Source organism: Hordeum vulgare, chromosome 6H (assembly GCF_904849725.1).
Source record: "Hordeum vulgare subsp. vulgare chromosome 6H, MorexV3_pseudomolecules_assembly, whole genome shotgun sequence".
Taxonomy (NCBI): domain Eukaryota; kingdom Viridiplantae; phylum Streptophyta; class Magnoliopsida; order Poales; family Poaceae; genus Hordeum; species Hordeum vulgare.
The window spans coordinates 12,110,387-12,133,256 of record NC_058523.1 but is presented as its reverse complement, the minus strand read 5'-3'; positions in this window follow the sequence as shown (position 1 = coordinate 12,133,256).

Genomic DNA, 22,870 nt, shown 5'->3' with positions numbered 1-22,870 from the left:
AGACCGAAAGGTCGATCATGAATCATATAGATGATATGATTAGCATAGGGATGCTTACCACTGAAACTATACTCAACTCACGTGATGATCGGACTTGAGCTAGTGTAAGTGGATCATGAACCACTCAAATGACTAGAGAGATGTACTTTTTGAGTGGGACTTTAGCGAATAATTTTATTAAGTTAAACTCTAATTATCTTGAACATAGTCTAAGTCCACTTTGAATATATTTGTGTTGTAGATCATGGCTCACGCGACAGTCATCCTGAATTTTAATACGTTCCTAGAGAAAGCTAAGTTGAAAGATGATGGAAGCAACTTTGTAGACTGGGCTCGTAATCTTAAGCTAATCTTACAAGCTGGGAAGAAGGATTATGTCCTTAATGCTGCGCTAGGAGATGAACCACCCGCTACGGCTGATCAGGATGTTAAGAACGCTTGGTTAGCACGTAAGGAGGACTACTCAGTAGTTCAATGTGCAGTCTTGTATGGCTTAGAACCGGGACTTCAACGTCGCTTTGAGCGTCATGGAGCATTTGAGATGTTCCAGGAGTTGAAGTTTATCTTTCAGAAGAACGCCCGGATCGAGAGGTATGAGACCTCCGATAAATTCTATGCTTGCAAGATGGAGGAGAACTCGTATGTCAGTGAACATGTGCTCAAAATGTCTGGGTACTCAAACCGTCTAGCTAAGCTGGGGATTGAACTCCCGCAAGAGGCTATCACTGACAGAATCCTTCAATCACTGCCGCCAAGCTATAAAGGCTTTGTGTTGAACTACAACATGCAAGGGATGAACAAGTCACCCGGCGAGTTGTTTGCGATGCTGAAAGTCGTAGAGTCTGAACTCCGTAAATAACATCAAGTGTTGATGGTGAATAAGACCACTAGTTTCAAGAGAAACGGCAAAGGCAAGAAGGGTAATTCAAAGAAGAGCGACAAGCCTGTTGCCAATCCGACGAAGAAACCCAAAGCTGGACCTAAGCCTGAAACGGAGTGTTACTATTCCAAGGGTATGGGTCATTGGAAGCGCAATTGCCCCAAGTATCTGGCAGATAAGAAGGCGGCCAAAGAAAAATCAGGTATATTTGATATACATGTTATTGATGTGTACTTAACCGGCTCTCGTACTAGTGCCTGGGTATTCGATACCGGTTCTGTTGCTCATATTTGCAACTCGAAACAGGAACCGCGGAATAGACGAAGGCTGGCGAAGGATGAAGTGACGCTGCGCGTAGGAAATGGTTTCAAAGTTGATGCAATCACCGTCGGCACAGTTTCACTTCAGTTACCATCAGGATTAGTGATGAACTTAAATCATTGTTATTTAGTGCCTGCGTTGAGCATGAACATTATATCTGGATCTTGTTTATTGCGAGACGGTTACTCTTTTAAGTTAGAGAATAATGGTTGTTCTATTTCTATGAGTAACATCTTTTATGGTCATGCACCTAATGTGAGAGGATTGTTCATATTGAATCTTGATAGCGATACGCATATACATAACATTGAGACCAAAAGAGTTAGAGTTAACAATGATAGCGCCATATTTTTGTGGCACTACCGCTTAGGTCATATTGGTGTAAAGCGCATGAAGAAACTCCATGCTGATGGACTTTTGGAGTCACTTGACTTTGATTCACTTGACACGTGCGAACCATGCCTCATGGGCAAGATGACTAAGACTCCGTTCTCCGGAACAATGGAGCGTGCAAGTGACTTGTTGGAAATCATACATACCGATGTGTGTGGTCCGATGAGCGTGGAGGCACGTGGCGGATATCGTTATTTTCTCACCTTCACTGACGATTTGAGTAGATATGGTTATGTCTACTTGATGAAGCACAAGTCTGAAACATTTGAAAAGTTCAAGCAATTTCAGAGTGAAGTTGAAAATCATCGTCACAAGAAGATCAAGTTCCTACGGTCTGATCGTGGGGGTGAATATCTGAGTTTCGAGTTTGGTGCTCACTTAAGACAATGTGGAATTGTTTCACAGTTAACACCGCCTGGAACACCACAGCGTAATGGTGTGTCCGAACGTCGTAATCGTACTTTATTAGAGATGGTGCGATCTATGATGTCTCTTACCAATTTGCCATTATCGTTTTGGGGTTATGCATTAGAAACAGCTGCATTCACTTTAAATAGGGCACCATCAAAATCCGTTGAGACGACACCATACGAACTGTGGTATGGCAAAAGGCCAAAGTTGTCGTTTCTTAAAGTTTGGGGATGTGATGCTTATGTCAAAAAGCTTCAGCCTGAAAAGCTGGAACCCAAAGCGGAAAAGTGCGTCTTCATAGGTTACCCAAAAGAGACAGTTGGGTACACCTTCTATCTCAAATCCGAGGGCAAAGTGTTTGTTGCTAAAAACGGAGCTTTTCTCGAGAAGGAGTTTCTCTCGAGAGAATTGAGTGGGAGGAAGATAGAACTTGACGAGGTTGTCGAACCTCTCATCCCTCTGGATGGTGGCGCAGGGCAAGGGGAAACCTCTGTCGTTGCGACGCCGGTTGAGGAGGAAGTTAATGATGATGATCATGAAACTCCGGTTCAAGTTTCTGTCGAACCACGCAGGTCGACGAGACCACGTGCTGCTCCAGAGTGGTACCGTAATCTCGTCTTATCAATCATGTTGTTAGACAAGAACCTGCAAATTATGAAGAAGCGATGGTGGGCCCAGATTCCAACAAATGGCTGGAAGCCAGGAAGTCCGAGATAGGATCCATGTATGAGAACAAAAGTGTGGACTTTGGAGGTACTACCTGAGGGCCGCAAGGCTATTCAGAACAAATGGATCTTTAAGAGGAAGACGGACGCAGACGGCAATGTGACCGTTTATAAAGCTTGACTTGTGGCAAAGGGTTTTTCACAAGTTCAAGGAGTTGACTACGATGAGACATTCTCACCCGTAGCGATGCTTAAGTCCGTCAGAATCATGTTAGCAATAGCTGCATTTTTCGATTATGAAATCTGGCAGATGGATGTCAAAACGGCGTTCCTTAACGGTTTCCTTAAGGAAGAGTTGTATATGATACAACCCGAAGGTTTTGTCGATCCTAAGAATGCTAACAAGGTGTCCAAGCTCCAGCGATCCATTTATGGACTGGTGCAAGCATCTCGGAGTTGGAACAAACGCTTTGATGAGGTGATCAAAGCATTTGGGTTTATACAAGTGGTTGGAGAATCTTGTATTTACAAGAAAGTGAGTGGGAGCTCTGCGGCGTTTCTAATATTATATGTGGATGACATATTGCTGATTGGAAACAATGTGGAGTTTTTAGAGAGCATAAAGGATTACTTGAATAAGAGTTTCTCTATGAAGGACCTAGGAGAAGCTGCTTACATTGTAGGCATTAAAATCTATAGGGATAGATCAAAACGCCTGATAGGACTTTCACAAAGCACATACCTTGATAAAGTTTTGAAGAGGTTCAAAATGGAACAGTCCAAGAAAGGATTCTTGCCAGTTTTACAAGGTACGAGATTGAGTAGGACTCAGTGCCCAGCAACTGAAGAAGATAGAGAGCATATGCGCTCTGTCCCCTATGCTTCAGCCATAGGTTCTATCATGTATGCAATGATGTGCACTAGACCGGATGTTAGCCTGGCCATAAGTATGGCGGGTAGGTTCGAGAGTAATCCAGGAGTGGATCACTGGACAGCGGTCAAGAATATCCTGAAGTACCTGAAAAGGACTAAGGAGATGTTTCTCGTGTATGGAGGTGACGAAGAGCTCGCCGTAAAAGGTTACGTCGATGCAAGCTTTGACACAGATCCGGATGACTCTAAGTCGCAAACCGGATACGTATTTATTCTTAATGGGGATGCGGTAAGCTGGTGCAGTTCCAAGCAAAGCGTCGTAGCAGATTCTACATGTGAAGCGGAATACATGGCTGCCTCGGAGGCGGCTAAGGAGGGTGTCTGGATGAAGCAGTTCATGACGGATCTTGGAGTGGTGCCAAGCGCACTGAATCCAATAACCTTGTTCTGTGACAACACGGGTGCCATTGCCTTAGCAAAGGAACCACAGTTTCACAAGAAGACCAGACACATCAAACGACGCTTCAACCTCATCCGCGACTACGTCGAGGGAGAGGACGTAAATATATGCAAAGTGCACACGGATCTGAATATAGCAGACCCGCTGAATAAACCTCTTCCACGGCCAAAGCATGATGAACACCAGAACTATATGGGTGTTAGATTTATTACAATGTAATTCACATGATGATGTGAGGGCTAGATTATTGACTCTAGTGCAAGTGGGAGACTGTTGGAATTATGCCCTAGAGGCAATAATAAATATAGTTATTATTATAATTCCTGTATCAAGATAATCGTTTATTATCCATGCTATAATTGTATTGAATGAAGACTCATTTACATGTGTGGATACATAGACAAAACACTGTCCCTAGCAAGCCTCTAGTTGGCTAGCCAGTTGATCAAAGATAGTCAGTGTCTTCTGATTATAAACAAGGTGTTGTTGCTTGATAACTGGATCACGTCATTAGGAGAATCACGTGATGGACTAGACCCAAACTAATAGACGTAGCATGTTGATCGTGTCATTTTGTTGCTACTGTTTTCTGCGTGTCAAGTATTTGTTCCTATGACCATGAGATCATATAACTCACTGACACCGGAGGAATATTTTGTGTGTATCAAACGTCGCAACGTAACTGGGTGACTATAAAGATGCTCTACACGTATCTCCGAAGGTGTTAGTTGAGTTAGTATGGATCAAGATTGGGATTTGTCACTCCGTGTGACGGAGAGGTATCTCGGGGCCCACTCGGTAATACAACATCACACACAAGCCTTGCAAGCAATGTGACTTAGTGTATGTTGCGGGATCTTGTATTACGGAACGAGTAAAGAGACTTGCCGGTAAACGAGGTTGAAATAGGTATGCGGATACTGACGATCGAATCTCGGGCAAGTAAACATACCGAAGGACAAAGGGAATGACATACGGGATTATATGAATCCTTGGCACTGAGGTTCAAACGATAAGATCTTCGTAGAATATGTAGGATCCAATATGGGCATCCAGGTCCCGCTGTTGGATATTGACCGAGGAGTCTCTCGGGTCATGTCTACATAGTTCTCGAACCCGCAGGGTCTGCACACTTAAGGTTCGACGTTGTTTTATGCGTATTTGAGTTATATGGTTGGTTACCGAATGTTGTTCGGAGTCCCAGATGAGATCACGGACGTCACGAGGGTTTCCGGAATGGTCCGGAAACGAAAATTGATATATAGTATGACCTCATTTGATTACCGGAAGGTTTTCGGAGTTACCGGGAATGTACCGGGAATGACGAATGCGTTCCGGGAGTTCACCGGGGGGGGGGGGGGCAACCCACCCCGGGGAAGCCCATAGGCCTTGAGGGTGGCACACCAGCCCTTAGTGGGCTGGTGGGACAGCCCAAAAGGGCCCTATGCGCCTAGGAAAGAAAATCAAAGAGAAAAGAAAAAAAAAGGAGGTGGGAAGGGAAGGAAGGACTCCCACCCACCAAACCAAGTCCAACTCGGTTTGGGGGGAGCCTTCCCCCTTGGATTCGGCCGACCCCCTTGGGGCCTTGAGCCCCAAGGCAAGGTCCCCTCCCTCCCACCTATATATACACAGGTTTTAGGGCTGATTTGAGACGACTTTTCCACGGCAGCCCGACCACATACCTCCATGGTTTTTCCTCTAGATCGCGTTTCTGCGGAGCTCGGGCGGAGCCCTGCTGAGACAAGGTCATCACCAACCTCCGGAGCGCCGTCACGCTGCCGGAGAACTCTTCTACCTCTCCGTCTCTCTTGCTGGATCAAGAAGGCCGAGATCATCGTCGAGCTGTACGTGTGCTGAACGCGGAGGTGCCGTCCGTTCGGTACTAGATTGTGGGACTGATCGCGGGATTGTTCGCGGGGCAGATCGAGGGACGTGAGGACGTTCCACTACATCAACCGCGTTGACTAACGCTTCTGTTGTACGATCTACAAGGGTACGTAGATCACTCATCCCCTCTCGTAGATGGACATCACCATGATAGGTCTTCGTGCGCGTAGGAAAATTTTTGTTTCCCATGCGACGTTCCCCAACAGCGCCCTACCCCCCCCCCCCGAGGCGTGCCACCTCAGCTTCTAGGCTCCACCGAGGCCCACAGATGCACATATTCTGGTATATGAAGCCATGTGACCTAGAAAAAATCATAAGAATACTTTCAGGATGAGTCGCCACTGTCTCGAGGAAATATATGGGCATGAGCACTCTTGCTCTGGGGGGGGGGGGGTCAAAGCAATCCTCATCACCAACACTTCTCTCATCGTGGGAGGACTCATCTCCATCGTCATCTTAGCCATGACCATGTCATCTCCATACTCTAGTTCATCTCTTGTATTCAATCTTTGTATCAAACCGTCGATTGGTACCTGGGATTGCTAGTAGTCTTGATTACATCCTTCAGTTGATGCTAGTTGGTTCACTTGGTTGAAGACTATACGTTTGAATTGTTAACCGCATATTTATATCCTCTGATCATGAACACAATTATGCTTCGTGAGTGTTCCATTAATTTGTTCTTCAAGACATGGGTGAAGTCTTGTTATAAGTAATCATGTGAAGTTGGTTTTCATGCAATGTTTTTATGATATGTTATCTTGTTCTTTCTCTAGTGCTTTTCTGTGAAATTTGACTACATGACACATCACCATCATCGGGCCTAAGGGAAGGCATTGTGGGATTAGTTTGTATATGATTGGCTGCCGGAGTGACGAAAACCTAAACCCCAGTTTATCAGTTTTTCCGTAAGGGGCTGTTTTGGATTATGTTGTTTAATGTTATGACTAGATTTATCTTAATTCTTCTCTTGTATTTGCGGAATACTTGCATGAAGGTGATAATCATAAGTAGGTTTCTTGTTCAAGTAAGTAAAATACCTTAGCTCTGATCTATCCACATAATGACTTATCAAAGCAATGAACATGAGTTAGAATTGTGGTGAAAGTAACTAGATGAGATTGCCATGTGCCCTTGAGAGCCTTTAATCATTATAAGAAGTATTTACGACTTGTCCGTACCAATATTAAGGATTGGGCCACCTTGCTGCACCTTCCTACTTAGGTTACTTGTTAGTTGCTACTGATTATTTTACTATCAATCTATTTTTCACAACTATATGACACGAAAATACTTTGCTGAGAACCGCTTATTGATTCCTTTTGCACCTTGTTGGGTTCTCCACTTTTACTTATCAAAAGTACTAGGATTGATCCCCATACTTGTGGGTCATCAATCAACCCACAATACATATCAACTGCTTTTTTAGATTATTCACATCTTTGAAAGCCTAACACTTTAAAAGGGTTAATAGGTAAAATAGGAATATATATGGAAATTATTGATTAGAAAAATGTGTAGAATCTGAATATAATCTTATTTTACCTGTTAACCCTTTTAAAAATACTATTTATGGTGCAAAATTAATCGATAGGGCATGGTATGTCTTTCTTTCATACTAGGGTCGATCCGGGTTGGAAATTAACACCTCAACAAAACTAGGATCTCAGACGAAATAAACCACCTATGGCCATGCATGCATGCCTCACCAAAACCTCACAGGAAAAAAATAGATTTCTCATCTTATGCCGAGAGACAGAGATGACTTAGAATTGACAATATTCAAACATGTTGTGATTGTGTGAGTACTGATGGCACCGTCGGTGAGGGTGCGAAGGAGGATAAGTGGCTATACATATGGGACGCCATATGTTGAAATAAAAGACATGGACTATTGGGGTCTTAAGTCATGGTTACTAGGTTAGGGGAGTGTGGTATTTATTACTCCCGTTGTAACGAACTGGCTGTTTTGCTAGTAAAACATCATTAGAATACTTATTCATTCATTGCAACACATAGACAATTATCTAGTTATAGCATACACCTACAACAATGCATGTATTACATAGTAACATGTAATATCCGGGTGTAATGTGTTAGTGTATTACTCCATCTATTCCGAATTAATTGTCATTGGGGGTTTTTAGTACAAAATTCGCACTGAACGAATATTTTGGTTGTTTCCTAAACTACCCTCCCACCTCTCGTTCACTCTCTCGTGCACGCTCAGCCGCTCACCTCGCACGCTCAGCCGCACAGCCGGCCATGTCGCCGGCGCCTCTCCTTCGCCCTCATCGCCGGCGCCTCTCCCTTGCCCTCGTCGTCGGCGCCTCTCCCTCGCCCTCGTCGCCGGTGCCTCTCCCTCGCCCTCGTCGCCTCCTCCCTGTCGCCCCCGTCGCTGGCGACCGCGTGGACTCCTCTTCGTCAGCCCCCATCGTCGTCGCACCTGTCAAGACTGCATTTTTACTTTCCAGAGGTGGATCCGAAGCGCGCCGGCTCGATCTGCAACGCCAGTAGTTGCAGTACGCCGCTCCCCCCTCTCGATCTGCCCCGTCTCCGGCTGCTTCAGCAGGCCAAGAAACCAAAACGCCCCCCGTGCCCGGCGACCTCGGTATCTCCATCGACTGTCTCAGCAAGCGCTACCTCGTCCGGCTCCCGCATAGCTCATGGTAAGACCCTCATTTGCTCTCTTGGCCTGCTTGCTTGCTTGCTTGCGAGCCCTCCTCTGAATTTACTGAACTTTTTTGACAGGTAATGTTTAATCCATCAATGTGAATCAATGTGAGAGGCTCGTGACAGTAATCCTTTTTTGACAGGCTCGTGACAGTAATCCATCAATGTGAATCAAGTTGTGACAGGTATCTCTGCATGCTTAATTCACTCAACTTTTTTGCAGTAGATGCACTGAATTTAACAGAAAGAGTACGCAAGGAGTACATGGAGTTGATACACTGAATTTTGTTTGAAATAGATGTCTTCTCGTCAAAGTCGGATCATTGGGAGGAGAGGCCTTTTGTTAGAGAAGGTAACACAACTAGTCCAACTAGGCCTAGCAACGGTTGTCAAGAACATCACCTTGCCAATACAGCTACCATGTATAGGCCTCGTAGGTTCTTCCTCCCCATCCAGGAGATAATACGTTTTATTTTTCTTGGTCATATTAAACCACTTTTCATCAATATGCACAACATTATGCATAGACTTGAACTTAGGCCTCGCAGTAGTTGTTGTTGCCTCATCAAGCATCGATAAGCAGAATTTCATCCTATCCTTCTTATTCTTCTCCTTCAAAGCTGGCTTCACACAGTTTGTATGCCTCCTTATCAACTTCAGCATGAACTTCCTATGGAGCGTGGTAGGGCTACATCCCAACTGCCAAGCCAGTGACCTAACTGTAGATCTCATGTTTGGCTGAATTGTTATGATTTGTTCTAGGTTAATGTCCTTAGGCTTTCTTCCACAATTTCCTTTTCTTTGATTGGAAACATCCACTTCCTGGCCTTGTTTGATTTGAGACATCGCTTTCCTCCAAATTCTTTGTATGTTCCAGACACCTAATCCAAAAATTTTTGCAATGTCTTGCGTATCAGTTCTCTTAAGAATTCCTCCTCTACTCATACAGAGTGTATGCAAGGCTACATAAGCAGCAAGCTTTTGTTGATCATTGAGGGTTTTGTATCTTTTAGCAACTTTCTCAACACCTGTAGCATCTTCTTCCATTTCATCTATTATATCTCCTTCCATTTCGTTTCCCGCATCTTCAACTATTTCATCCATATCCGTAACATCTTCTACGGGTGGAGTGTAGTTGAGGTCTCGGAGATCCATGTTCTCCTGAAGACATGAAGAAGATCCATGTTAAGATGAAGAAGAAGAACAAGAAGAAGATCCATTTTCTGAATTTAAAAAGCACTTTTCTGAATTTTAAGTGCTTCGAAAAGCATTTTTCTGAATTTTAATGCACATAGGTGCATAAAAATTCAGATAAGTGCTAGGTGCATTAAAATTCAGATAAGTGCTTTGAAAAACACTTTTCTGAATTTGTATGCAGATAGGTGCATTAAAGTTCAGAGAAATGCTTTGAAAATCACTTCTCTGAATTCGTATGCTCATAGGTGCATAAAAATTCAGAAAAGTGTTTTTCAAAGCATTTTTCTGAATTTTAATGCATCTATGTGCATACAAATTCAGGAAAGTGATTTTTAAAGCATTTGTCTGAATTTTTGTGCACCTATGTGCGTACAAATTCAGAAAAGTGCTTTTCAAAACACTCAACTGAAATTTAATGCACCTAGGTGCATTAAAATTTAGATAAGTGCTTTGAAAAGCGCTTTTCTGAATTTGTATGCACATAGGTGCATTAAAATTTAGAGAAATGCTTTAAAAAGCACTTTTCTGAATTTTTATGCACCTATGAGCATACAAATTCAGAGAAGTGATTTTCAAAGCATTTCTGTGAATTTGAATGCACCTAGGTGCATAAAAATTCAGATAAGTGTTTTTAAAAGCACTTTTCTGAATTTGTATGCACATAGGTGCGTAAAAAAATCAGAGAATTGCTTTGAATTAATAGTATTTGGATTAAAAAGGGAGTAGCTCACCTACTGTTGAATTTGCTTTGTTAATTTTCTGAATTTGTCAATCTTGATTTTGTTTTCACCGATGGACAGTGGTCAATCCAGGCAATTCTGAAGTCACAAGCGGCTGAAGGTGTGGGTTGGAGGTGCGGGCACAAGCCGCAGATGCACCTTTGCTCCTACAGCGAGGCACGACGGGCAGAAGCTGCAAAAGGTGGCTGGAGGACGAGCAGGACTCGCTGGCAGCTGGAGGTGTCGGCTCGACAGGAAGGAGCCGCGAGGCTGTAGGGGCGCCGGCGAGTGAAGGTGCGAGCTCCAGGTGTTGGGGCGCCGGCGATTGGAGGCGGGAAGGCGTCGACGACTTGAGGTGCTCGCTCGAGGTGTAGGGGCGCCGGTGACTGGAGGCGGGAAGGCGCCGGTGACTGGAGGTGCGGCTCGAGGCGGGGAGGAACCGGCGACTGGAGGCGGGAAGGCGCCGGCGACTGGAGGTGCGGGCTCCAGGTGGGAAGGAGCTGGCGACCGGAGGTGCGCACTCGAGGCGGGAAGGCGCCGACGACTGGAGGCCACCAAGGATCTCCGGCTACAGCGGGGTGCCTCTGCGGCTACAACGCGGCGCGACGGGCGGCTATGGTGGATGGGCGGTCGGGTGAAGGAGGACGACGATTAGAACAATTGATTTGAAATGTCCTTTTCTAATTAAGGGTAATTTGATACATTTTACTTCCTCCGTCCCAAAATAACTGTCTCAACTTTGTACTAGAGCTAGTACAAAATTATACTAAGCTTAAGACACTTATTTTGGGACGGAGGAAGTACTTTTTTTCACCTGGTCGGAAAATTGTCCCAACGACAATTAATTCGGCTGGAAGTCGCGTGCCGCCGGCTGGACGTCTTGGACTGCTGAGTGCCTGCACGGTGTGCATGGAACCTGATTGGCTTGGAGGGTAATATGAGATTCCTTTCCTTTGCTTTGTTCGTTTGATCTCCAGTTCAAAATCTACAGTACTTGGTCTCTCTTTTCTTACAGATCCTGAAACGAGAAATGACAAAATAGAATGCACAAGTGATCCTTTATTTCTTATTAGTTTTGCGTTTATACTTATATGAAAAATTAGCAGTATACCTACCAGAAATCTATACTGTAGTAGGCACACTGAAAAAATTAACTCTTTGAGACGGAGGGAGCATATTTTAAATCCAACAGTTTGCAATAACTACTTTAACTTTTCGTTTACTCCCACTAACTCAATCTTGTGGTCATGTTTTCCTAACTGTTTCGAGTAGGCATGATTCGGAGGTCGCTATGGGGAGTAGTACTCTACAACTAACACCACCTATCCCAGAAGTTGATTGGGCTAACTTGCAGATAGTGGAGACACATGATGACGAAGGTAGAATAGAACTACTGAGTGATGATCAGTTATGTGATATTTTGGGCTTGCACGATGAGGAAGAGAAAAAATATAAGAGTGAACCAAAGGGTCGTAGAATGGTTGAGCAGAGTACTGATAATGATGGTGCTGCCATTCCTGTTAGTGATGTCATACCAAATGAGGTAGTGATTACGTATGATAAAGACAACCCAAAAATGGACCTTGGAACAATGTATCCATCAATGAAGGAATTCAGGTTAGCAGTGAGGCAATTTGCCATCAATGAGGAGTTTGATCTAGGCACGGAGAAGTCGGATAAGAAGAGATTTAGAGGGTTTTGCAAGTCAAGTGAGGATTGTCCTTGGAGGATCGTTGGCAGCCTACAGGATGATAAAAGTACTGTAAAGGTGATATATGGCTAACTATATAACATCCATTCATCATTTAATTTTTTATCTATGTTTATGTGTATTTACTATATAACTTCCCTTCATTTTTAAATTCCATATGTGCAGGTCACAGTTTTAGTTGATCAACATGATTGTGTTTCAAGCAGCAGGGTGAAGACCATAACGCCATCGCAAGACTGGGTAGCTAGCAAGGCTGTGAGTATCCTTAGGAGTTCACCTAATATGGGCGCTAAAGAATTACAAAAAAAGTTGCAAGAAGAACACAAACTCACAATTACATATGACACAGTCTGGAGGGGGAAAGAAAAAGCTCTTGCAGAGGTTTATGGTAAATGGGAAGAGAGTTTTGAGATGTTATATAAATGGAAGGCTGAGGTACTCAAGAGGTCGCCTGAAAGTGTTGTGGAGATTGAAGTACTGGAAATAGATGGTAATGTGTATTTTCATAGGTTTTTTTGTGCTCTTAAACCATGCATTGATGGTTTCATGGAAGGATGTAGGCCACACCTGAGTATAGATTCTACTGCATTGAATGGAAGATGGAATGGCCATTTAGCCTCAGCAACGGCAGTTGATGGTCACAACTGGATGTATCCACTTGCTTTTGGGTTCATAGCATCTGAGACAGAAGACAATTGGACTTGGTTTATGAATCAACTTAAGAAGGCAATAGGAGATCCTCCACTTCTTGCAGTGTGCACAGATGCTTGCAAAGGCTTGGAGAATGCGGTGAAGAATGTGTTTCCCAATGCTGAACAAAGGGAATGTTTTTACCATCTTATGAAGAATTTTTCAAAAAGGTTCCACGGATTTGGAAGGATGTATCTTGCAGCAAGGGCTTATAGGGAAGACGTGTTCACTGAACATATGGCAAAAATCATTAAACAATCAGATGAGGTATGGAAATGGTTAAGTCAGTACCACAAGCTGAAATGGATGAGGTGTGTATTTATTCCAGATATCAAGTGTGACTATATCACTAATAATGTAGCAGAGGTTTTTAACAACTGGATCCGAGACATTAAGGATTTACCTGTTGCTGAACTAGCTGATAAGATTAGAGAGATGATCATGCTTTGGTGGAGGAAGAGGAGAAGGATTGGAGAAAGGCTACCACCTGGAAGGATACTACCGGCAGTTATGGTTCAGTTGAGAGCAAAGACTAGAGGTTTGGGGCACTTGAAGGTTGTGGAATCTGCTAATTGGAGTGCATAGGTGTGGGATAATAGCAAGAGCTGTGAAAGGCATGTCGTGAAGCTAAATCAACAAACGTGTACTGTTGACATCGATTTTGTCACGGATATAAAAAAATAACGGTTAACTGTGAGATATGATAAAATAATTAAATAAATTTAATATCTAAATTTTCAAATATCGCCAACAATAATAGTCTACAAAATATTCGGCAATGCGATAAAATGATCAGGACGCTCGCACCCGTAAAATACGATTGTGTTGTACAAAATAATATTTAAAATTATAGAGTTGTGCAATACATACTGGCTTGCTAAACCTTATAAGCCATACGCTGCAATGATAAAAAATACAAAAAATGTAGATGCTAATAAAATAGCCAAACCAAATTTCATGTTCATAATGGCCAAAGAGCTACGTGCATGGATTAGGCGGCGAGATTACATAGGTGAATTAGCCATACATACAGCCCCATGCAAAAGAACCGTAGCCCAGCCCTTACGTACATGCATCATGTATGGATTTACCGGCGTCATTACACAACCAGTTAATTAAATGAGTAATTAGCATCCTTGGCCCATATACACGTACGTTGCTATGTGGTTGCCTGACTGGCTTGGACCAGGCACGCGAGAAAGTATTCGAACGCGCTTGGATTGTTAACCGACGAGCCCCACGATCAACCACACGTTCCCACGATCAGTCAATTAGCTAAATAAAAAAAATCTAAATTGGAGCAGTTTGGGCAACGGAGACGCAGCGCCCACGCACCATCTCTTGCCTATAAATATACCGGTCCCTCCCCAGCGATCAGGGGCTCATTCATCGCTCGCTTTTTCACACACACACTCATCCGCTTCGCCAACGCTCTGCTCCTGGTAAGTCCCATGTCCACAAACAGAGAGATCGTACCCTCACAAATCAAGAAGAGAAGAACACACAAGGAGGAGAAGCGCCCGCATCATTCAAGGTGGGATTAATTCATGGCTTTCCCCTAGCATTTGGTTTGGCCATGGGTACAAACCAAAGAGCTTTATTCTTCTCTCTTCTCCCTTAACTTTTGATTTGGCCGTTGGTACAAATCAAAGAGCTTTCATCTACATGCTAGAACTCATGCCCTTGTTCTTGGCCATTTTGGTACAAGTCAAGGAGCTAAGTTCATGTTCTCTAAATTCATCCTTTGATTTGGCCATTGGTACAAATCATAGAGTTTTCATCTACATGCTAGAACTCATGTACTTGTTCTGGCCATCGTGGTACAAATCAAGGAGTTGAGTTCAAGTTCTTTAAATTCATACTTTGAGTTTGGCCATGGGTACAAACCAAAGATATTTGCTTCTATCTATCAAACTCATGCCTTTGATTCGGCCATTGAGGTACAAATCAAAGAGCTTGCTGCATATTTTCTACAAAAATGTCAACTTGGCTTTGGCATCATGTTAAATAAACATAGAGAATTCATCCATCTACTAAGTTTATTCTCTTGATTCGGCCATTGCGGTACAAATCAAGGAGTATGTTTATCTCATCTAAAGTGTCATCTTGGTTAGGCCATCATGGTACAAACCAAGAGAATATATTTTGTTCTTAGTATTTTCACTCTTGATTCGGTCCCATTAGCGATACAAATCAGGATGAAACGTGTGCGCAAGCCTCATTCCTTGGTTTGGTCCCTATACGCGGATACAAATCTAGAGAATAGACTAAGGACAAGATGCATATGAAATTTTCTCGGACCAGTCCTTAAAATGGACATTACCTGGGTGAAAATGAGAAGAAAATCATCATATGTTAAGCTAAATCAAGTCATAAAAATACAATTCTTGTTCGGTTACGCTACGGGTATTTTATACCACGCTAGTAGTAATACAAACATGAAGAAAATAAACCTTCATCTTGGTTACGCTTCTCGCAGGCATTGCTATGCGATGATAGTAGTAATACAAGTGAAGCTAAATTTAAGAAAACTCTCATGTCCCATAAGCATATATAAAAATATAGGATAAAATTATTCTCAACCAAAAATCATGGAAAAACACTTGCAGGTTAATCCAAAATATGGTCAATTAACTTGCACGATACATATTTCCATCCAAAATTAAAAGGCATGCTCCATGCCATGCAAATGGTTCAAAGTTCAAATTTCCTCTAAGACAAACTAGTACTAAAAATAAAATAAATATATCTAGATGCATGTACTTGTCGCTGCATGCATGTAGAGAAATGCACGTGCATGGTCTATGGCTAAAATTCCATGCACCATTCGGATGCTATTAGTCGGCTAAGAAAAATGAAACAACCCACAAATAATCGACAATAGACCATATGTCGAGCCAACTGAATAAATTAAGTATCTGATGTATGCAAAATACTTGTACGGATAATACTAGTGCAAGTAAAAATATATGTTCAAGAATTACGTGCTCCCTCAAGCATGATGGCGTCGAAGACGGCGAGGAAGACTTCGTAGTTTAATTTTCATTTTGTATTAGTGACATATGTTGTAATCCTTTATATTAGAAAGTTGGAATTCTTAATCAGGGGTTTTCTCTTCGGAGATGTAATTAACGGTTCTTTTATGAAAATGTAAGAGTTCAGGAAGTATGTACTCGCAATACTTGATATTTGTCTCATTTACGTACGCACACTTTTAAATTCAAATTATATTCTATCTGTCTCTATGACGTGGACGCGAATCGTATTGTATTATTTCGATCGCCCCATTTTCCCGTCATCAGATTCTGGCACGCTCGGTGGGACCTATTTCTCCCCTCATCTTCGAATTCCAACATAGGATTACAAACATATGACTTTGTAAAATAAATAAAGCAAAAAAAGATATATACAAGAAAACTAATATATGGTTTTCTTGATTTATATGAAGGTATGGAGGGACAAGTGCAACAGTTCGTGACTCTCCGTTTCGGCGACCTTTGGCTCGATGTGCCGATTGGTCCGCTTGTGACTTCGGTGAGTGAAAGCTGGAAGACCACGGCCGCATCACCAACTGAACCTGAGAAAGAAAAGGAGGTATCATCTACTCCTAAGGATAGGTTTGTCCAAGTGATGTCCAAATCAGCTAAAAGGAGGATGCGGGCTGCAGCAAAAGCTGCAAGAGAAGCCGCATATGATCAACACGTGAGTGTGCACAAGGCTACATCGTCTAACTCGGTTCCTCCTGGTTTCACAAAGGCAGCTTATGTTAAGCCTAGAATCCAGGAAGCTCCGATCAAGTTCCATGGCACATCACTTGAGGAGTGGCCTGTTCTTGCAAAGAGAGCAGCTCCGCTAAAAATCGCTTCGCCGACACGGTCTATGTCGGTTCCGGCTACTCCAACTAGACGAGAGCAAGTGTCTTCGTCTACATCGACCAAGGTCGCAGTGCCTCTCACTCCTTCCAAACTGAAAGTGAGTGCACCAGCGACGTCATACATGACAAATGTTGTCCATGAGGCGACCGGAGAAGGCTCACACAAGCCTACTTCGAACACGGCGGGGGCAGGTCGTAAGGCTTCCGCGGCGGACAAAGGAAAAGCTGTGATGGTAGAGGAGACGGAATCTCCTCGACCACGTGGTCAACTTCGGGTTGATGCGCCCGAGTTCTTCCCTACATACACCGAGCCGAATAACAAACGTTCGCTCATGTGGAAGGGAGTGTACCTCACTCCGAGTGACATTAGGACGGGCCATGTTGACCCGACCGCCACAATCACAGATCCTCTATCATCATCAGTGTCAATGCCACGGCCATCATTTGAAGCTTCCCATGACCCTGTTTGTCATCGTCGCCGACGGCAGCGAGCTCATAGGGCGTGGGTTGATATGCCGACAGCAATTGATTCCAACCAAGCAAGGAATCAACGGCAGCAAGTCATGGGTTCCATGATAAACAAAGATATAAAGACCAATGCAGTTATTCGTGCAAGGCGTCACATGGATTTTCACAAAATATTATCGGAGAAAATATGTGAGACATTGAAAAACATGTTGCCTGGCTGTTCCTTGTCAGCAGATGATGAAGGCGGCGCAATCATGCGGGGCGCACAAACTCTTGCCAAATGGCCAGAGTATGAAGAGTTTGTAAAAGAAAATCCCAAACGGAAAGAATATGTCACTCAAGCTGGTCGTGCAAGTGCAAGGCGTGCTGCCCTCAAGAGAAGAGAAATGGCAGTACGTGCTGACTCGGGATACAGTAGAATACAAGGGAGAGATACTCCAACATCAAGTGAAGGGAGTGGTTTACAAGCAAGCAAGAAGTCACTGGATACACCAAGAAAGGTTACCCCAAGACTCACTCCATGGCCGGCTCGCAAGAGATCTTCAAGCAACTCGTTTGAAGTATTTAATTGTTTGCCGGTCGGTGTCGTGGAAACAGCAGACACCAATAGTGAAACATCATCGACATCGGTACATTTCAAGAGAAAGAAGGCCAAGAGAAATGTTGTACCGGGTCATCGTCCTGTAACTCGTAGTCAAATGGACTCGAGTAATGAAGAACATGCTTCAAGTTGTGCAGAGTCTAAAAATCCTCGATGCGAGGATCCTCAAGAAGAGTCTGAGAATGAGCTAAGTTATCATGAAGAGCAACAACATAATGATGATACAACCCATGCGGAACAAGTCCTCATGACAAATACAAGTCGGTCAGCGGAGGACCAGCTAAAACAACTTACAGCTGCACTCCAGCAGAAAGAGGATGAGTTGGTTGCTTTACGCAATCGTTTAGCCGATAATACAAGTAGTGAAGCCGAGAGGAATGCCTCCGGTAGTCATAATACTAATCAAGGAGGGCCAGGAATCAACCTTGAAGCTATTCAAAAAATGATAGCCGAAGGAGTCAAGGCCCAATATATGCAAACTCACTACTCCATGCGGCCGGGATATGTTAAGCCGTATCCGCCAGATGTTGATCTTGTTCCATTCCCTGCCAATTACCGGCAACCGCAATTCAGCAAGTTTAGTGGTGGTGGATCCCCACATGAACACATAGCTCATTTCCTGGCAGCGTGTCAGGACACAGCTCAAAATGGTGCACTTCTCCTCCGACAATTTGTGCAAACATTATCAGGTCCTGCTTTTACTTGGTACAGCAAGTTACCACCAAGTTCCATCAAGACCTGGGAACAAATGCAAGATTCTTTTCTTGAGCGCTTCTATAGCACTCAGAGGACAGTGGGCATCACAGAGTTAACTCAAACAGAACAAGGGATAAATGAGAAGGCAGCAGATTTTATTAACAGATGGAGAAATCTAAGCCTGCACTGCCCACAACCTATCACAGAATGTGAGTCTGTGCGTATGTGTATGAACAATCTTCGTCCTGATATGGCTGTGTATCTCCAGGGTGTGCGGCCCGTTACATTCGAAGAGTTGGCCTCCAAAGCCACAGATATTGAGAATTTTATGCAGCTTGTTGCACGTCGGACAAAGACGGTATACAAGCCAGTGGAGAAGAATGGCCAACGCGACAAGTTTCCCGCCAAGCCCAAGCCGGCGCAAGTCATGGAAACAACAACAATGAAACCACAATTCCAGCCCGGGGCATCTCGCGCAAGAGATACAGAGCGCACAGGTGCACCAGTTCGTAGGAGGCCGACTCTTACAGAACGTCAGAGCAGGGAATATTCTTTCCCTGTGGACGAGATTGGTGATTTGTTTGCTGGTTTACTAGAGCTGAAGCTTATTGATCTTCCAAGCTCGAAGCGACCAGAGGAAGCTAACAAGTTCCATGATCCAAATTTCTGCGAATATCATCGCATTTTGGGTCACACACTCAAAGATTGTTTTGTGATCAAGAATATCATTCAGAAAATGATAGATGAGGGAACAATTGATGCAGACCTCCTTAAAAGCTTAAAGAAAGGAAAGAAGGTTGCTACAGCAAACGTGGCTACCCTTCAAGATGACATGGTGAGTTGTGGTTCTTCAAATATGAGACCAACTTATGATAGAAATATGCTCATATCACATGGAGAAATTAATCCTATGATATTGTCAGGAGTTGAACCGCACTTCGGATATGGAGGACGGTGTAGATGTCAACTCGGAAGAGACATCCTCCGTAGAGGAGGATTACACGCCATCAAGCCCCAAGGATCCCAAGATCGAGGACGACGGCAACCTGGACTCATCATCCAGCATCAAGTAAAAAAAGAAAGTAGTGTTCCGCGCTCTAGGCCGGGAATATCAGAGAGCTTGGCGAAGCGTTTGAAAGGGCTTCCCCAAAAATTTGATGTCCTGACCATTGGTGTTTTCGAGGATGATAGCGAGTCTCTTCACTTCCCTGAAGAAGAAGTGCCGGAAGTTGATCAAGTTCATCTTAGATCAGGTCGCCAGTTAGCTGACCCGCATCCTCCACCTAGAAAGGAGCCTAGGAACAAAGATGTAGTTCCTAATGAAACCACTGACCCTACTGCTAAAGTATCGGTCAAGTATGATGTAATTTCGCACTTGAAGAAAATACCAGCTATGCTTTCTGTGTATGATGCTTTGTCTCTTTCTTCTGATTTGCGCAAGGCATTAGTTACAGCACTGTCGTTCCCGGAAGATTATCGAGTGGAAGTCTCACAAACTGAAACCGAATTAAATGATGTTTTGAATATTGCATTCACCGATGAGGATCTCCTGCTAGGCTCAAAGAAACACAATAGGCCTCTCCTTATGTTTGGTGAAATTGATGATTCACCCACAAATCGCATAATGATCGATGGTGGGTCTGCTATAAATTTGTTACCACTGCGTACTCTGAAAAGAATAGGATATTCCACTGGGGACTTGAGTCGGTCTAATGTGGTTATCCATGGATTTAACCAATCAGGTCAAGAAGCCATGGGCACTATATCCTTGGTTTTGAATTTGGAATCACTTTGCACACATGTGACATTCCATGTCATTGATGCCGCCACTTCATATAATGCTTTGTTGGGTCGACCATGGTTGCATGATAATCAAATCGTGCCATCTACACTCCATCAATGCATTAAATATATGGACCAGTCCGGAGAAACAGTAAGAATATTTGCGGACAAAAAGCCATTCACCATAGCTGAATCCTTCTATGCTGACGCAAAGTTTTATTTTGAGCCTGTCGAAAAAGTGCACAAACCAAAAGCAATCGTTAGACCTGAATCAAACAGCTCAGCGCAAGATGTCGCAAGATCCTCATCAAGCAAGAAAGTCTATCAATATATACCAAGTAATCAGAGGAAGAAGGGTGACCCAATATTCCGTGTCATGAGTAAGTCTTCTCCTAAAAGAGGTACAAAATTTCCTACGCCGCTACCTCCTTTAGTTCAACATAAAATTGAACAAGCTAAGAAGGAGTTACACTACCAAAATAAAAATAAAAGGAGCCATGCGGCACAAATCACTTTGTCGAATAAAGATGACAAGTCATTGCCCATTTCCTTGTATGATAACAGGGTTTTGTATATGATGCAGAAAATGAGATATGATATCTTCACCGGCCCGTCTTTATGCGACGGCCGGGGCGAGCTCGCGCCATTCGAAAGGGCGATATCCCAGGCGCAGCTCAAGGCGTTGCATGAAGATCAAACTTTGATAGAAAAAAGATATGGACTAGGTTATGAGGTTTGCATGACCTCAGCTGAATTAATAGACGTGACCGAGGCGTCACCGGAAATGGAAGATGGTAATCAACCTACCATCGACGACTTGGAGGAAATAAATATTGGTATGACTGATGATCCTCGTCCAATTTTTATTAGCAAATATTTGTCTAACCAAAATAAAGAGAAGTATACTAAATTTCTCTCTACAAATAGAGACGTGTTTTCTTGGACTTATGAAGAAATGCCGGGACTAGACCCAGAAGTCGCTGTCCATCGCCTCGCCGTACAAGACGACGTTGCGCCGGTGAAACAAGCACAAAGAAAGTATCGACCCGAAGTACTTCCAAAAATAGAAGCTGAGGTGGATAAACTCATAGTGGCAGGTTTTATTAGAGAAGTCAAATATCCTACATGGGTTTCTAGCATTGTACCTGTTAAAAAGAAAAATGGTCAAACCCGTGTATGCGTTGATTTCAGAGATTTGAATAAAGCTTGTCCGAAAGATGATTTCCCAATACCTATTTCTGAAATATTAGTTGATGCCACTATGGGGCATGAAATATTTTCTTTCATGGATGGTTATTCCGGTTACAATCAAATAAAAATGGCGCCAGAAGATGAAGAAGTAACAGCATTCCGCACACCTAAGGGTATATATTGCTATAAAGTTATGCCTTTCGGATTAAAAAATGCCGGGGCGACATACCAGCGAGCCATGACAATTATCCTAGACGGATTGTTGTATGATATTGTTGAATGTTATATAGATGACATAGTGGTAAAGTCAAAGCGTGAACAAGATCATTTAAAACATCTTGAAATTGTTTTCGAACGCCTCAGACAACATAATTTAAAAATGAATCCAATGAAATGCGCGTTCGGAGTTTCCTCCGGAAAATTTCTTGGTTTTGTGGTTACAAAGAACGGTATTCAAATAGATCCAAGTAAAATACAAGCGATCGTTAAAATGCCACCCCCCATAAACCTACACAAGTTGAAAAGCTTCCAAGGGCATTTAGCATATATTAGAAGGTTCATCTCTAATTTATCAGGGAGATGTAAACCTTTCTCACACCTTATGAAAAAAGGTATCCCTTTTGAATGGGATCAATCGTGCCAAAGCGCGTTCTTGGAAATTAAAAAATACTTAATAAATCCACCAGTTTTAGGTGCACCAGTCAAGGATCGACCACTAATCTTATATACAGCGGCCATGCCTTCATCGTTAGGTGCCTTATTAGCACAAAATAATGACGAGGGAAAAGAAATGGCACTATATTATCTTAGCCGCACCCTTGTAGGGGCTGAGTGTAATTATCCAGACATGGAAAAAATATGTTTAGCATTAGTATTTGCGGCACAAAAATTACGCCACTACATGTTAGAACATACCGTACACCTCGTATCAAGAGCAGACCCTCTTAGGTACATTCTTAATAAAATGGTACTTTCAAGAAGGTTGGCCAAATGGGCCATGGTCCTATCACAGTTTGATATTAAATTTGTGCCACAAAAAGCTGTAAAAGGTCAGGCCTTAGCTAATTTTCTAGCTGCACATCCAATTCCAGATAATTTCCCAAACGATGACGACCTTCCAGATGAAGAAGTATTCATCACGGACGTCATTAGCTCAATATGGGAAATGTATTTTGATGGTGCCTGTCGAGAATCAGGGGCAGGTGCCGGAGTCGTCTTCATTACACCAAGTGAAGCCATAATCCCATATTCATTTACCTTAACATCAGCTGTTTCAAATAATTCGGCAGAGTATGAAGCTTTGATAATCGGGCTTGAGTTGGCTCTAAATATGGGGTTAGACTCACTCACTGTATATGGTGACTCCCAGCTGATAATC